The sequence below is a fragment of the Solanum lycopersicum genome, chromosome 10, assembly GCF_036512215.1.
Source record: "Solanum lycopersicum chromosome 10, SLM_r2.1".
Classification (NCBI taxonomy): domain Eukaryota; kingdom Viridiplantae; phylum Streptophyta; class Magnoliopsida; order Solanales; family Solanaceae; genus Solanum; species Solanum lycopersicum.
Window position 1 is genome coordinate 43073251 of NC_090809.1, and position 19267 is coordinate 43092517.

At 37.3% G+C, this 19267-nt stretch overlaps 1 pseudogene; it reads left to right on the forward strand.

The window, feature by feature from the left end:
• The first annotated feature begins 2846 nt into the window (after positions 1–2846).
• Positions 2847–5765, forward strand: LOC101262671 (putative serine carboxypeptidase-like 52; annotated as a pseudogene).
• Positions 5766–19267: the final 13502 nt, after the last annotated feature.

The window sequence follows — 19267 nt, forward strand, 5'->3', positions numbered from 1 at the left end:
CAGTCCACCCTGATTTGGTACAACAATTCTCCCCCCTTTAAAATAGAGCAGATCGTCCTCGATCCAATACCATCTCATTGTGCCATCTTGCACTTGACCCATCCATTTAACATACAATGAATCATTTGCAGCACACAACCTGATTCTATCATAGAAATCAGTTTCGAGTTTTGAAATTAAATATACTGCAACAAATACTTCTTTTCTACTCAGCGGATCAACAACCTGGTTGTGTTTTCCTGGTTTATGTTCCCGCACGAAATCATATTCTGCCAGGAATTCTTGCCACCGTGCTTGTTTAGGACTTGACTTTTTCTATGTCTTGAAAAATGTATTTGCTAAATTATCAGTTCTTACTACAAATTGAGTACCCAGGAGATAAACTCTCCAAACCTAGACAGTGTACCACCGCAACCATCTCTTTTTCATGTGTTGAGTATCTCCGTTCAGCATCATTCAATTTCCTACTTTCAAAGGCCACATGATGACCTTCCTGCACTAATACACCACCAATTGCTTTGTTTGGCGCATCAGTGTGCACTTCAAATGGTAACTCAAAATCAAGTAATTTAAGTATTGGTTCAGATGCAATAGCATTTTTCAAATTCGAAAATGCTTCATCACATCGTTCAGACCAAACCCACTTTATATCCTTCTTCAACAAGTCTGTTAAAGCCGCTGCCCTTTTTGAGTAACCAGCAATGAATTTTCTGTAATAGTTAGCCAAGCCAAGAAACGACCTCAAATCCTTCATATGATGAGGTTTCTGCCAATCAACAATGGCTTGCACTTTCTTAGGATCCATTCGAACTTGGTTTTTAATAACAAGATGCCCTAAAAATTTTATCTTATGTTGAGCAAACTCACTTTTTTCCATCTTAACATAAAGTGTGTATTTTCTCAACTGAGACAGAACCAAACTTAAGTGATTAACATGTTCCTCCAATGTTCGACTATTAATGACAATATCATCTAGATAGACAACAACAAAGTCATCAGGATAGTCAAACAGTACATTATTCATTAAGTTGCAAAATGTTGCTGGAGCATTAGTCAACCCAAATGGCATTACAAGGAATTCATATGAACCATATCTAGTTACACATGTTTTTTTTGGTTCATCACCTTCTGCTATCCTAACTTGCCAATAGCCTGCCCTAAGATCAAGTTTTGTGAACCAGCATGCCTTACTCAACCTGTCCATCAAATCCTGCACTAATGGAACTGGATACTTGTTCTTTACAGTTTCCTTGTTTAGCGCCCTGTAGTCTACACACATTCGCATCGTCCCATCCTGTTTCTTTTTAAATAAAACATCGGCACCATGTGGAGCCTTAGATGGCTGAATCAATCCCACATCCAACAAATCGTTCAATTGTTTGTGCAATTTAGCCAATTCCTTATGAGCCATACGATAAGGAGCCTGTGCAGGAGCAACCGTACAAGGAAACAACTCAATTTTATGATCGATATCCCTCATTGGTGGTAAATTCTTTTGTAATTTAGGCAGCATAACATCAACATACTGTTTAAGCGATTCAACAAAACAATCAGGTAATTTCATCTTAACATCAGGTTTCACTTCAACCAAGGCAGCAAGTATAGTGTCATCACCCTTCTTCAACCCTTTGTCGATTCACATAGCAGACAAGAACATTCCCTTGTCTTTATTGTTTGCAACTTTATTAATGTTCCCAAATGGATTAACTTCTTTAAGAAATCCAGCATTGCTTCCATTCATGATCATCACTTCATCTAAGTGAGGAAATAGAACAAACTTGAATTTTCTTAGAAAATCAATCCCAATTATGATCTCAAATTCACCAAGAGGCATCACCATCAAATTATGTTTTCCCACCCAATTTTTTCAGTTGACATAGACACACCATAAGCCATACCCACAATGGCATGTGCCTTAGCATTGACTATTTTGACGTAGGAAGGGCTTTTAGACAACTTCAGCCCCAATTTTGTAGCAATTTTCACATCTACAAACGTAAGAGTGGCTTCTGTATCAACCATTTCCATCACACGTTGTTCTTTCACTGTCATTTCTATATGAATTAGGGAAGCATGAGGATTCGAATTACTAGATGTTTCTCCAACACTATTAACCCCCGCAATATGGTCGAAGGACAATCTCAATGGGTTTGCCATTGCAGCCACAGTTTCCTCATCTTTATTGCTTTGATTCATATTTCCAGCAAGCAAAGCATTTACTTTTTCTTGGTTCGGACAAGACTTGGCCAAATGAGGACCGCCACAAGTCCCACAACCCTTAGAATTACCATCTTTGTTCTTTGGTTTATCTTGTCCATCCTTCATTTGCGCCTTTCCTTTGTCATTTGTACAGTCCTTACGACTATCCTTTTTCCATTCCCCTTTATTTTCATTCTTTTTCTTAGTTTTTGAAGTAGAGGGAACATCCGTCAAAGAACGAGTTGTCTGGAAATCAACCAACGAATCTGCAGCAGCAATTGCGCCATGCAGATCTTTAACTTTCTGCCTCCGAAGTTCGTTTTGAGCCCAGCCTTGCATACCCGAAATGAAGTTGTGTAATTTATCCGCATCAGACATGTTTTGAATGTCTAACATCACAGGGTAAATTCTTTAATGTATTCCCTCACCGAACCTGTCTTCCTTAGCCTTTTCAACTTATCCTATGCAAGCCAACAGGCGTTGCTAGGAACAATTGATCACACATTTCATTTATTAATTTATCGCACGTATTAATTCTAGGATGACCAACACTTAAGTTTAGCATCACCCGTCAAGTACATTGTGGTAATGTTTAACTTGCTAGCGTCAGGCACCCTTGTAGCAGTAAAAACTATTCCATGTCCCAAATGAAGTTTTCCAGTTCTTTAGCACTTCTTGCACCACTAAAGGCTTTAGGTTCTGCAATTTTAATCTTAGATGATTCAACACGATTTGAACTCAACGTAGCCACATCCCGACACACTACAACGATCTTTGCCCGAAGGTTTTCATTTTCCTTCTGCAGTCCCACAAGTTGTTGTGTAGTTGTGGTACGAAAATTCAAGATTTCAGTGATGTGTTTATCAACATTCTGTCGATATACGCCAATCTCCCACTGAACTTTCTCAGCATTAGGTCTCAAATCAATGACTTGTGTCAACAAATCCACAAACTAAGGGTCTCCCAAAGTATCATCTGTAAACCCAACGAATGCTTCAATTTTTCGTTCCAATTCCCACAGTTCTGTGTTTTTCACCATTTTTCAACCGTGCTCTAATACCAATTGAAAGAGGGTCGATTTATTTTTAACAAACACCACGATAGGCAGTCTTGCAAACGCCTGCAACACTCAACCTATCTTACACCTACAAAGTTGACTAAGTATAGAAATACCTTAACAACAAAGTTAAACAACTAACAGAATATACAGGAACTAGTCCCAACCTTTATTAATATGATAATTAATAAAAAGGGAAGGCTTCACGAATTTGTCTAAGTCCAGAAACACACTCTATGCCTTAAAAGAAATTTCTACCCTTAATAAAATTTCTGCACATGGCAGTTACGTACGGAAGTTAAAATGACACTTGTCTGATGCTTGTCATCACAGGATTCAAACTAAGTTTCCAACAACTATATTTCTAACAGATAGAATCTAATTCAAATTACATCCTTATCCACATGAAATATTAATATTCTAACACTTAGAATATTTCAGGCTACATTCCAACACTTAGAATATTTCAGCCAGCTTCCAACACATAGAATATTTTACTTGTCCTTCAAAACATAGTTTTATTTAAGCAATTCACGTGAAATGCCTTAGTTCTTGCCATTGTCAAGTCTTCACAACTTTGCCTTTTCAAGCCAACAGGATACCTTGCCGATGACTCTAGCCCACACATAAGACTTGCATGTTCAAGTTGCCTTGCCAACACCCAAGCACCTTGAACATGTGTTGCACTATTTTCCCTTCATTCATGTCAAGACCAATGCCCAATTCCTTGATATGTCTGCACGTAGTTAGATCAAATAGTTTACGGGTCTAACAAATACATTGAAGGCAATGCTCTAACAGGTAGATACAACAACTCCAATGCTAGAATCAAATACGCTCATCGTATGGGACTTATTTCAGAGAAGATCTATCTGGTATCTAATACCTTATGTTCTATACTCTACGTTTGGGAAATTAACTTCTATTTAATAATTAGCTATTGACTTCGTTAGTAGTTCAACTAGAAATTCTGAAGCAAATTGAAGTCCTGCCACAGCTATGCTAACAGAGTGAAGTCCTTGAATTAAAATAATTAACTTCTTTCGTAGTTCAACTAGAAATTTATTCTGCAACTAATCTTCCTTATGTTACTGTGTAATCCGCTAAAACAAATTGCAACGGCAGTTACTTTGATGTTGATCCACATAATATATTATGTCTATATGATCTTCAGAAAGTTACAAAGGCAAGGGATGGAATTCTGCACTTATAAAACATTAAGATATTTTCAAAGTTCAAGTATGCTTAAATAGTCTAGCATTGCATGTAACTAGTGTCTCAAGAACATACGATTGGCACATATTTTACAACCTTGGTGTGACCTTGAATCTTTTTTGAGCATTCTCCGAGAAACTCCTACAAGTGGCTAGTCAGTATTTCCATTTGCAGGACCATGTTGTTAAGTAAGTCTCTGTTTCTCCGACTTAACAAGGCCTTCTTAGTATCATGTATTGTGTTAATTTTGTTGGTTTATCTTTTTAAACACCAAAACCAGGAAAATAATTACATATACTCTTATGTTTGGGCAAATGATAAAGTTGTCCAGAAAGCACTAAACATTCGTGAGGTATGTAAATACAATTTTATTCCTAGTTTCCATAACTCTATATCCAATGATGGCCGCTTGAAGTAGATTTTTGAATGTAAAATTACCAGGGAATGACTTTGGAGTGGGTGAAATGCAATGAAATCATGTATTATAAAGGTAAGGACAGAACCGAATCATATGTGTATAATGTCCCTAGTGTCATTGATGATCATCGACATCCCACCAGCAAATCCCATCGAGCACTTATATATAGGTATTACCCCAAGATAGCTATTCTTCCTCTTTATATTACATTGTTCTTCAAAGTGACCTTAATAAATTAGTCACTAATTTGTGTTTTACTAATCACAACATAATGGAGAAAACCAAAAGAAAAAGAAACAAGACGTATGAACTTGAATGTTCTAGCTTAAGAAAAATAATCAACTATTAGAAGAAACTGTTTGGTAATTTTTTATTTGACAGTGGTGATCATGAAATGGTTGTTCCTCATTTGAGCACGTAAGAATGGATAGACACTTTGAAACTGCCAATTGCAGATGATTGGGAGCCTTGGTTTGTTGACGCTAAAGTTGCAGGGTTGGTTCCTCCATCTCTAATGCATTTTTTACTCACCCGATATTTGTTGATTTTTCTAATACTTTGTATACGTACAATGTTTCTTGATACTTTGTTTATGTAGATACAAAGTGAAGTATTTACAAAATGATTATGAGTTGACATATGCAACTGTTAAGGTAAGGACTATTCCCTAGCGCAACAACATTAAACTAACATCATTGCATCTTAATCTTCCTTGAATTGATTTATTTAGGGTGAGGGTCATATAGCTCCTGTATACAAGCTGGAACAATGCCTGCCCATGGTTGATAGGTGGTTTTCTGGTGACCGTCTTTAATTTCATTCTTGCAAGACATTAATGTACTCATTTGTTTCTCTGGATTGACATAAGCTTGCTTCTTTGAGTTTTTTTTCTTTACTATTCCTAACATTTTATTATAAGCAAGTCTTTTTTACTATTTCATTTAGTTAATGTAGTCACAATTTCTTGAATGTTCTTCTCCACCATCTTTTTTTAATTATTATTTTTTAAAATAAATTACATCCATGAATGGATATGCATCTTATTTCTTCCAGCAAAAGCTTACATCTTGATGCACCATTGAGTTCAAAGGAACTCAACAAAAGTTGCAAGTTCCATGACTAGCAATATATACAATAGTAAACTAATTAACTAACAAAGTAGTTGGTGTTGTCATTTTTAATTCTCATACTAGGTAATTGAGCTTTGTCCAGGTTATAGGCTCCTCTGGAACTGTTGGGGATCTTCTGCCAGTGTTGAAAGATATGACTTCCCTCATGCCTGGCACCAAATTTGTCCATCTGCCACTTGGTTTATCTCTCTTAAGCAATATTCAGTACTACAATTCATAGTATTAATTATCTCCACAATATCTTCGATTATAGTCTTAAGTTTCAGATTGTTTGTGCCAATGTTCTTTATCATGTCCACAATTATCATAGAGTCTAGCTCAATTAGGCAATTAGTCAACTCATTTTGAGCACATCACTGTATCCCATACTTAGCCGCTTGTGCCTCTTCTTTGTTGATGTTGTGGCAGTCCACCTTTGCCACAAAATCCATAATCACGTGGCCATATTCATTCCTAATTATGCCTCCAATTCTAGCTCCGTTGTTGGAGATACTCCCATCGGTGTTGAGTTTCACCTTTCCTTGGTTTGGTTTAATCCATTTGAGCATATCCCATTCGGTAGAATGTCTAAGTTTCTCCACTATTTCGATGAAATTTCTCGAGGAATCTGCCATCTCAAATGTTGGAAAAGCTAAGTTAATAGACAGAAGTTCCACCACATGTTATTCTCATTCCTCCACACCAAAACATCTTTTGTGTACCATATTTACAAGAGCACGTTTGTCTCCATATCTCCCATAAGATTAAAATGGGAACTATGTGTAAGGTCATTTTATGAATGCTGCTTTTTGCTTTAGTCGACCACCATTCTTAGAGTATTCTTTTTATACTCCAATTTGTCTAAGTACTGATACCGATGGGTGCCCCGAATGTGTTCCACATTTGTCTAGCTATGTTGTTGTCTATAAAAAGGTGTTGTCTAGTTTCCTTCTGTTTTTCTGCACAACAAACACAAAGACACTCTCTGTTAGTCCCAAACTTGCATATAGTATCATCCAAATGAAGTTTTATATGGATGATTCTCCATGCAAGGAAAAAAATTTAATAGAAATTTAGGGTGCCAAACCTGACTGGTGGTGAGGTCCTCTTCTTGTGCGTTCTGATAATGTTCCACATCGATTACGTAGAAAAATTACCTTCTGTCATCTCCCCCTCCCTATTTCCTTTATTTTTAAATATTAAATGTAACACTTCGTACCCAAAATAGACCAAAAACCAGCTTTACAAAAAAAAAATTGTAGGTGCAACCAACGGTGCATCGACGGACCGTAGCCTGACCCACGGTCCGTCCTACACAACCGTAGATGGGATCAGAAATTCCCAAAATATTTATCCCAGAAAAATTAGTTAAGTCTTGGACGATGGACGGACTTACGGTTCGTAGGTCAGACGATGGTCCGTAGTCCATGATCGTCGATCAGGACTCCCTTAAAAAATTAGTTAGGTCTTGGACGATAGACAAACTTATGGTCCGTAAGTTAGACGACGTTCCATAATTCATGACCGTCAATCAAGACTCCTTTCACCCACTCGCTGACAAGAGCTACGGATGACCAGCACGGTCCGTAGGTGGAAAATTTGCAGACACTTAAGGGGAAATGCAGTTGGTTCAACTTTAAATGTTCATAAATCTTAGCAAAAAATGAATTAGGTGTCCATGACCTACCCAGAGATAGATAATTGAATTATTTTTCCATAGCCACTGACCTTGCTAAAATCAGACCTCCACATAAAAAGTTACAATTTTAATAAAGGCCTGTCAAACAGGCCTTGTTGACTGACCCATTGACAGGGCGTCGGTTAGATGACGAACCATCATTCCTGGCCGTCGTTTGGTCTAACGATAACTTATCGAGGGGTATTTCGGTCTCACGCTCTGAGTTATCCCCGAGACGCGGACATGGAACCTAGGACCAAAAGTGATCCCAAGCTAACCCTGCTGGCATGATCATGAGCATACTAAAGATAATAAACTGATGAGGAAGCTAAATCATATTTAAATCTGAAAAGATAGGGAACACCCATATGCTAAAACTGAAATATATGAAAACTGGTGAGTTTAATACAAAGGAAATATTAACTCAATACTAAGCTGAATCTAACTATGCCTAAAATAAGCCTCTAATCTGGATTAGAAATACTGGACAAGCCCCCAGTTAAATCTAGCAAAAATTGAAACTAAATGACTAAACACTTAAATGAAACTCATGACTGTTGTCCTCAGAGAATAAGCATTCACCACTGAATCTGATGAATTGAAGATCGGAAATTGATCTATGTGTAAATAGGATGTTGATAACCTGAACCTACATCACGAGAAGATGTAGAACATGTATGCGTCAGTACTTGAAAGGTTCTGAGCATGTAGGATGGAGTAAAGTTGAAATAAAAACTAACTAAACAAGCATAAAAGCAATATTAATGATCTGACATGATAAACTGAATTTTGAGCTAACTGGATGCAATGACAATTTATAACATGCTAAAACTGAATACTGAATATACTGATAAATGGTCAATGCAAAGAGTCTGACTGATCTGTGGGAGCTACTAATAACCAATAATAAAACCACATGAGCTAAATATGGAGTCTGCTGTATACGCCTTATCGAGAATACCCAATAAACCCTGCCAAAGGTATAGAGGCATGCTGGTGTGATCACTAAACTGATTGCCCACAGAGGGGACTTACAACCTACTTAGCTAGTAGTTCTGGGACTATTCGGTACGCTAAACCCTAGTCCAACTTGGTATTATGCTACTCCCATAAATTTTGTAAATTTATTGATTATTTCTGTGTTTTTGTAAATACTAGATAGCTCGAAACTGAACATGCAACGATTAATTTGGTAATTATGCATTTATAACTGAGGCATGTATATCTGAAGTGTCTGAAATATCTGACCTAGCATGTGTAATTCAAGAACTAAAGAAATACAAAGCTAGGGTTCTGAAATTCATGCAATAATCTGAGTAATAACGTGATAATCAGATTTTAGTCAGTTTAAGCCTAGAAACATAATTAAAACATATCTAAGTCAAATCATTAAGTCAAAAGTTAGAAACTAGAAGTAATAAAGGAGAAAACGCTCAAAAACCCTAGTTCAAGAACGCAACAAGTTCCAGTAGTTCAGCCCCAAAACCTAAGTATTTTTTCCTGTCGGTGTCTCGGTGATAACTCGGGGAATGAAAAAACTTGGTACCACAGAACTAGGTTTAAGTGACTTAGGATGTCTGAAAAGCCACATTAAGTAGAATCTTTTTCATGTGTGTGAATTACACAACATCTTGGTATTCCTATAGTGCGTGAGGTATGATATTATTCCATTCTAACTTGACGTTCTACGTTTCAGATTATGTCTCCTCGTAGAGCTAATGCTAAGAATGCGAACGCCAGGAATGCAAGCGCAGCTCCTCCAGTCCCATATCAAGAAGTCTCTAATGCTGAGTTCAGAAATTCCATACAGATGTTGGCTCAGAGTATGCTAACCCGAACAATCGGGTTCATGCTCATATAAACGAAAATTGTGTATCAGTGGCAGCAAGGGTCCGTGACTTTGTTAGGATGAATCTTCCTGAGTTCTTAGGATCGCAAGCTAATCAAGATCCTCAGAATTTCTTGGATGAGATCAAGAAGATCTTTGGGTAATGCAAGTCACTGAGAATGATCGGGTTAAGTTAGCATCATACCAGTTGAAGGATGTTGCTCATATTTGGTACACTCAGTGGAAGGAAAATAGGGGTGCAGATGCAGCTCCTATCACTTGGGATTGCTTTTGTGAGACTTTTCTTGACATGTTTTTCAATAGAGTTGAGAGAAGCAAAAGCCCAAGAATTCATGAACTTAAGTCAAGGTAACATGACAGTCCAAGAGTATGGACTCAAGTTTAACCAACTCTCCAGGTATATTCCTCACATGGTTACTGACTCCAGGGCTCAGATGAATAAGTTTTTGTATGGAGTGTCAGATTTGTGAAAATTGAGTGTAGAAATGCAATGTTACTTGGAGATATGAACATATCTAGGCTTATGAATCATGCTCTGCAGGTCGAGGGTGGTAAGATTAGGGAACAGGCTAAGGAAAATAAGAAGGCTAGGACTGGGAACTATGATTATTCTCAGCACAAATCGGGTGGTGGAAATCGCTTGCAGGGTCAGCAGAAGTTTTCAGCTCCAGCCCCTTCATCAGCTAGTGTTCCATCCTCCAAGAACAGGTATGACCAGAAAGGTAGAACACCAGGCTCTAAATCTCAGGGAAATGTTTCAGGCACCTAGACATACCAAGTGTGGTAAGAACCATCCGGGCGAGTGTCTTGCAGGAAAAGAGGGATGTTTTGGGTGAGGTCAGTCTGGTCACAGGTTGAGGGATTGTCTTTCTAGAAAAGGTTAGACCCAGTATTTCACCATGGGGTGCACCAGTGTTGTTTGTAAAGAAGAAAGATGGTTCTTTCAGAATGTGCATTGAGTATAGACAGTTGAACAAGGTCACAATCAAGAATAAGTATCCCATCCCCAGGATTTATGACTTGTTTGACTAACTTCAGGGTGCTAGCCATTTCTCAAAGAGACCTCAGATTGGGTTATCATCAACTTAGAGTCAGAGATAGTGACGATTTGAAAACAGCCTTCAAAACTCGATATGGTCATTATGAATTTGTAGTTATGTCATTTGGACTAACTAATGCTCCCGCAGGTTTCATGGATTTGATGAACAGAGTTTTCAAATAGTATTTGACTTGTTCATTATCGTCTTTATTGATGATATCCTCATTTACTCTAGGAGTGAGGAAGAATATGCCAATCATTTGAGAGTTGTTCTGCAAACTCTCAAGGATTTATAGTTATTTGCTAAGTTTGGTAAATGTGAGTTCTTGTTGCAATCTTTTGTTTTTCTTGGTCACATTGTAGCTAGCGAAGGGATCCAAGTGGATTCACAGAAGATGGAAGCAGTGAAATAGTGGCCCAGACCTACCTATCCTACCGATATCAGAAGTATCTTAGGTCTGACAGGTTATTACAGAAGGTTTGTGGAAGTATTTTCATCCATATCCTCACCATTGACTAGGTTGACTCAAAAGATGGTCAAGTTTCAATAGTCAGATGATTATGAGAAAAGCTTCACTAAATTAAAAACACGATTGACTACGACTCCTTTCTTTACTCTACCAGAGAGTTTAGATGGTTATGTAATCTATTGTGATGCATCCAGAGTTGGTCTAGGTTGTGTGTTGATGAAACGAGGTAAGGTGATAGCTTATGCCTCTAGAAAACTGAAGGTTCATGAGAAAAACTATCCCACTCATGACCTCGAGCTTGCAGCAGTGGTGTTTTCACTCAAGATATGGAGACACTACTTGTATGGTGTTCATGTAGATGTGTTCACTGACAATAAGAGCCTTCAGTATGTCTTCACCCAAAAAGAGTTGAATCTTTGCCAAACGAGATTGCTTGAATTCCTTAATTATTTGATATGAGTGTGCATTATCATCTGGGTAAGGCAAATGTAGTAGCAGATGCTCTTAGTAGATTATCTATGGATAGTGTAGCCCACGTTGAGGAAGAAAGGAAGGAGCTAGTGAAGGAGGTTCACAGGCTTGCTCACTTGGGAGTTCGCCTTATGAGCATATCAGATAGTGGTGTGATAGTTCAGAATGGGGAAGAATCTTCTTGGGTAGTGGAGGTTAAGGAAAAGCAAGAAAGTGACCCAATTTTGCTTGAACTTCAGAATGTAGTCCACAATCAGAGAGTGGATGTTTTCTCTCAAAGGGGAGATGGTTTACATCTTTTCCAGGGTAGATTGTGCGTTCCTAATGTGGGCGAGTTGAGACAACATATTCTTGCACAAGCCCATAACTCTCGGTATTCTATTCATCCAAGTGCCACTAAGATTTACCGCAATCTGCGGGAAGTGTATTGGTGGAATGGCATGAAGAGGGATATAGTAGACTTTGTGAGTAAGTGCCCCAATTGCCAGCAAGTCAAGGTAGAAAATCAAAAACCAGGGGGTATGATTCAATAGATCGATATTCCTACTTGGAAGTGGGATGTGCCAATATTGACTTCATCACAAGATTACCATGTACTCGTAGACAGCATGACTCCATTTAGGTGATAGTTGATAGGATGACTAAGTATTCTCGCTTATTGGTGGTCAAGACTACATATTCGGCAGAAGACTATTCAAGGCTTTACATTAATGAGATTGTGAGGTTACATGGGGTTCCTTTGTCTATCATCTCAGATAGAGGTCCTCAATTTACCTCTCATTTCTTGAAGTCATTTCAAAAAGGTCTTGGTACTCTAGTTAACCTTAGTACAACATTTCATCCATAGACGGATGGGCAGCCAGAGCGTACCATTCTGACCTTAGAGGATATGTTGAGAGCTTGTGTAATCGATTTCAAAGGTAGTTGGGATAATCACCTTCCTCTTATTGAGTTTGCCTACAATAGTAGCTACCATTTAGGTATTCAGATTGCCCCTTATGAGGCTTTATATGGGCGTAGATGTAGATCTCCTATTGGTTGGTTTGAAGTAGGTGAAGTGGCTTTAATAGGGCCAAATTCAGTCCTTCATGCAATGGAGAAAGTGCAACTCATAAGAGATAGACTTAAGACAGACCAAAGTCATTAGAAATCTTATGCAGATGTTAGGAGAAGGGAACTAGAATTCCAAGTTGATGATTGTGTTTTTGTGAAGGTCTAACCTATGAAAAGGGTGATGAGATTTTGAAAGAAAGGGAAGCACATTATTAGATATGTAGGACCTTACAAGATCTTGAAAAGGGTTGGCAAGGTGGAATATGAGTTCGAGTTGCCAGCAAAATTAGTAGCAATGCATCCGGTCTTCCATATCTCACTCTTGAAGAAGTGTGTGGGTGACCCATCCTCTATAGTACCATTAGAGAGTGTGGCGGTGAAAGATAGTATTTCTTATGAAGATGTACCAATTGAGATTCTTGAACGTCAGGTTAGAAGGTTGAGACATAAAGAAGTCGCTTCAGTCAAGGTTTTGTGGAGGAGTCAGTCCGTAAAGGGAGCTACTTGGGAAGTAGAAGCATCCATGAAAGCCAAGTATCCTCACCTCTTTCCTTCTGATTCCACTCTAGCTTGAGGTAATAGTTCCTCTTCAGTTTTCCAATCATTCATGCATGAATTCAGTCTTAGAATCATGTTACCTCAGTTTATACTTGCATTTTAAGCGTATTTTCATGTTATCGAAACTTAATTCAGTCAGAAACTAAGTTCTCAGTGTTTAGTACTAGGGTTTGCAGCTCTCTCCTTATAGTTTAACTAGTTTAGTCTTCATTCGAGGACAAATGTTTTCAAGGGAAAGATAATGTAACACCTCGTAGCCAAAACAGACCAAAAACCAACTTTACAGAAAAAATCTATAGGTGCAACCAACAGTGGCATCGATGTACCGTAGCCTGACCTACGGTCCGTCCTAAACAACCGTCGATGGGATCAGAAACTCCAAAAAATTTCAGCCTATACAAATTGGCTACGTCTTGGACGATGGACGGACTTACGGTTCGTAGGTCAGACGACGGTCCGTAGTCCCTGACCATCGATCAAGAATCCCCAGAAAAATTGGTTAAGTATTGGACAACGAACGGACTTATGATCTGTAGGTCAGGCGACGGTCCGTAGTCCATGACCTTCGATCAAAACACCCTTCATCCACTCTCTGACAAGAGCTACGAATGATCAGCACGGTCCGTAGGTGGAAAATTTGCAAACAGTTAAGGAGAAATGTAGTTGGGTCAACTTCAAATGGTCATAACTGTTATCACAGAATTAGTTTTCGCATGACCTACCCACAGATAGATAATTGAATTATCTTTCTGTAGCCACCGACCTTTCTAAAATCATACCTCCGAGTACAAAGTTATGCCCATTGTAATAAATTCCTTTCGAACAGGACCAGTCGACAGACCGAACGACGGGGCGTTGGTCAGACTACGAACCGTCAGTCCTAGCCGTTGTTTCATCCAACAGCAACTTATCCAAGCGACTTTTGGTCTTTTCCCACTTTGTTTAAACCTTAAGTTACATCATTTTGACCCTAAATAATCAGATTTTAGTCAGTTTAAACCTAGAAACCTAATTAAAACATTTCTAAGTCAAATCATTAAGGAAAAAGTTAGAAAATTAGAAGCAAGAAAGAAGAAAAAGCTCAAGAACCCTAGTTCAAAAACTCAACAAGTTCCAGCATTTCCAGCCCCGAAACCTAAGTATTTTTTCGTGTTCGCATATCGGGAATAGCTCGGGGCATGACAGTAAATGTGCTCGAGTAGAAATAAGATTTTGTGACTTATGATACCAGATTATGATTCGATTCAATATATGTATCAATCCAATTATGCATAATCGTTAATTTCCAAAGATAAAATCTTTAAGGAAAAATGCATAAGTATTCCTAATCTATGCCCAAAATTCCAGTGACATATTTATACTATACTAAGGTTCTATTATCTCCTAACTTTTTTTATTACTAATTTTCTACCCCTTTTCGGCCTACGTGATACTATTAAACAGGTAGTTTAAAAAAAATTGTAAAATGCATTGGGCTTAGAAGATAGTGCCACGTAGGACAAAAAAGTATACAAAATTATTTATAAAATTAGTTTGGGGGTAATATGATTTTAGTATAGTATAAGTGTGTCTCTGAAATTTCGGACATACTTTAGGGGACTCATGCATTTTCCCAAACTTTGTATTATGGCATGTTATAATTTTTATTTTATAGCACAGAGAAAGTTGAATAGTATATGTTTTATTTGAAATCTATCATCTGCAATACAAAATTTGCATCAATAGCATAAGTTATTCTTTTATTCAACACTGCCAGTTATTCAGTTTAAAATAAGATCAACATTTGTTAGCTCATTTTCACTTTTCCGGGATCGGTATATCTCCAATCTAGTTTCAGCCAAATGCAAAAGAGTTTACATAATGCAATTTCCCTTGCCAATTATTATTGGAGAATATATTACATAGAACAACTAGGACCTACATGTAATTAGTAAGAGTTTATACGTAATTAATAGATTTTAGAAGGGTTAATTAATAAATAGTCGGTTAGATTAGTTACAACAATATTTCTGTTTCTTAGCTTTGTATAAATGTAAAACATTACTAATTCATATCTTTCAAGCAATGAACATCATTTCTCATTCTCTCTTAACTCTTCTTCCTTAAATCTAGAACATTCTTCAAGATATCTTCTTCAAGATATCTAACATGGTATTAGAGCAAATAGATTACTGCCATAACTGTGTTCTGATCTAAGCACACACTGGTTGTACTGCCCATCTCATTGGTGAAGTTATGGAGAATGTATACAATGAGTTATCTGAGAAGTTAAGTCACAGTCATCTTGTATTCTTACATACAATTGAAAATTCTGGAGTATTACTCAGCTCAATTTAACTAATACGAGCTGATAATTACTCTGTCTGGAGTCGCTTAATAAGTTGGGATTCATTGATAATTCATGTAAAAAGGAGGCGTATAGGCCTAATTTGACAAATTTATGGATAGTTGCAGTGCAATCGTGCTTTCATGGATTATGAACTCTGTGTCGAAGGAATTACTTGGAGATATAGTTTACCCCACAAATGCAACTGATGTGTGGAAGATCTCCAAGAGCGTATGATAAGATGGAAGTCGTACTTTTCAACTTCATAAAGAAATTTCTACATTAGTCAAGGTACAAGTTCAATTTCTGTCTATTTTGCTCGATTAAGTGAACTGTGAGTGGAGTTTGATAGTTTAGAACCAATTGTTGCCTGTGACTGTGCAAACTCAGGAGAATTTTTATATTTGTGCATAATCAGAAGTTATCGCAATTTTTTATGGGTCTAAATAAATCGTAGGAACAAGCTAGAGGACAGATCCTGATGATGATGCCATTACCATATTTGATAAGACCTATTCTATGTTAGTTGAAAGAGAAAGCCAACGAAACATCTCACAATCATCTACTAGCTTGTTTGAGTTGAATGCCTTGTTCACTAGTAGAAAACCTACACAATCACTATCTAGATCAAGACCATCAAACATCTCTACCTATGATCCAAATGCCTTTTGATGTTACTGTAAACGCACTGGTCATACTCAAGCTGTTTGTTATGAGCTTCATGGATATTCCCCTGGATATGAATGGAAGAAGAAAGGGCAATTCCTAAATAATACTAGGAGGGGCAGACCTCCTAATGAAAGAAGACAGTATCCAGATGCTAATAATGTGGTTAGTGAATCGGAACACAATCATAAGTCTAATATTGATCAGAATAGAGGTGTGAGTTGAGGGAATCATGGTGGAAATCAAGGATATAGAAGAGGAAATAGTCAAGATGATCAAATTGATTTTAAAAAGGGTATGACTGTACTACATGAACAATATAATTAGATTTTAACCATGCTGGAACAGGCTAATGTACATGGAGACAGTGAAGGACCATATATATCTCTCATCTTATTCTAGTGTAAATCTAGCTCAGGAATATCCTACTGCACGTACAACTACTACACATACAAGTCATTCTACTCATATTGACTGGATTATAGATTCAGGAGCCACAAATCACATGACACCACATGCTGATATGCTTTTTCAGAAACACACTCTTTTACCGAGTAATCCTAGAACTGTACTATCACCAAATAGCACTACTACTCATATCACACACACTATTTTAAGTAGTTTGACTAAACATGATGCTCTCAATAATGTATATTCCATAGTTTAAGTTTAATCTACTTTTATTTTAAAAAATAACTAAAGATCTGCAATGTGTTGTGTCTTTCTTTCCTAATTTTGTGTCGTTCAGGACCTTTGAAGTGAGGAGGTGAAGGTGATTAGTAAGGAGCATGCTGGGCTCTATCATCTCCCTGCTCCTGCTCACTCCACAAAGACACATTGTCAGTCACATCTAGCATACACATTGTCAGTCACATCTAGCATACACTTTGCTGCCTCTTCTTCAACAAATGGCATCAAAGATTAGGACACACATCATCCAGTTTTTTAACTCATACTCTTGCTTTACCTACTAGTAAATGTTCTCAAATTGTATACAACTGCACCATTTGCCCGCTAGATAAGTAACATAGACTTCTTTTCCTCATAGCGCTTCCATTTCTTTTGTTCCTTTTTAATTGTTACATATAGATGTTTGGGGTCCCTTCAGCACTCCCACGTATGATGGTAATAGATTATTTGTTACCATAGTGGATGATTGTACTCGAATGTTATGGATATTTCTAATAAAAACCAAAAGTGATGTTTGTGTTGTGTTGAAAAACATCTTTACTTTGGTTACAAATCAGTTTAACTTTACTGTTAAGTCCATTAGAACTGATAATGGGTCAGAGTTTGTCAATGTTGAGTGTTATCGACTACTTACTAGTTTAGGCGTTAGTCATCAAAGAACGTGTGTTCATACCCCTCAGCAAAATGGGATTGCTAAAAGGAAACACAAATACATACTTGAAGTGTAAAAGGCAATCATGTTTCAGGGTCAAATTCCAAAAACATGTACATAACCAATAACTTCCAACCAAGAAGTATGATTGGTATTCATATGGGTTATAGTAATCTTACAAAGGGGTATTTGTTGTATAACTTTAGAGATAAGAACTTCTTCCTCAGTAAAGATGCTGACTTCAGAGAGTCTATATTCCCTTTTATTGTGCCTCCATCTAGATCCTAGCAAATGTTTCCCTCTACTCATGTACCCCTTGATCATGATCCTAGTTATGGCTCTGGTTCAGTCCCTTCGAAGGAATCAGGTGTGTTTTCTGTTGTGCGTATATTTGAAGTTCCAGCTCAGAGGAAGTCTCATAGGATCAATAGAGCTCTATTGTGACTTCAAGATCATGTTGCCTCTGTTCAAATTAGTCCAGTCAAGCCATCATACTCCATTGACAAGTACATTGGTTACAATCATTTATCTATATATTATAAGGTCTTTCTCCCTTCCTTTGGGGATGATGTTGAACCTCCTACCTTTGAGGAAGCTTGCAAGGATTCTAGGTGGGTTGAGGCAATACAGACTAAGATATTTGCCTTAAAGGATTATGTTTCTCCCTAATATACACGCAATTGTACGTGGTCGCTCAAGTAATATAGATTTTTATTCAAATTGAGTTATCATTTCCAAGGGACTTATGATCAATTTGTATTCAACCTTAATTCTACAACTAAAAGTAAAAGTAATTGTTTCAACGTTTGACGGTTTATTATTAACTACAACTACTTAGCAACAAATAAAAGTAACTAAGATTGACTGATTTAAAGATGGTGTTTCAACCAAGAAAAAGATAATTCCGAGGTTGGAGTATATGTTGAATCTCATGCATTCATATTATTGCTTAGAACTAATGTTGGTTGTCAAGTTACTGGTTTATAGGGTTAATTATATGAGTTGGGCTACATACCTCTCGTCGCCTACCCCAATTAGATACCTAACAACATCGTTAAGTGGGGATAAGTAAGATAATTGGCGAGCATTTATATTTCATCCTATTTCGTAACCAAAAAAGTTGTTCGTTCGGACATCACTCATAAACACAAATCACCTCAATATAATGGGTAGATCGAGCTCTCTATATCCTCTTGTCTATCTAATCCCTCCTCTCTCGATTTTAAGATTAGACACTAAATTTATCTTATGGTGATCAAGCATAAAATAGTAAAACAAGAATATAGTAATAACTTGTGTTGACAACCAAGAATTAATTCAAAAACAAATAATATTGAACATTCAATTCATAGCTGCAGCCTAAGAACTAGGGCGATTATCTAATTATACTATTTAAAAACCACAAAATACGATTGTTCTTGAAATTCTCGAAAAATAAAAGAGTTCTTTCTCTTGCACACCAATCAAAAAGTCGGATCTTAACAATTAGGCCCTAAGGGTCTATTTATAGTAAATAGGAAGATAAAGTCGAATTCTATTTCAACTAGGGCTCTTTTTAATTTCCACTTTTCTTAAATACTTCGCACAAGGTTGGGGTAACAAACAAAAATCGGGCCTCGCAGTCTGGTGCACCGCCCTGCCAGTATGTCTGAAATAGGATGCGGTCAAAATGGCCAGGTGTATCGTGCCCTTGCTGGTGCCCTTGTCTCTTTCAACTCCTTCTCCTTCTGACACTTGATCATTTCATCAGTAACCTGAAAATCACTAATCATATATATTAATGTGCAATCATCGCAATCCTGAGCCAAAACAAGCTA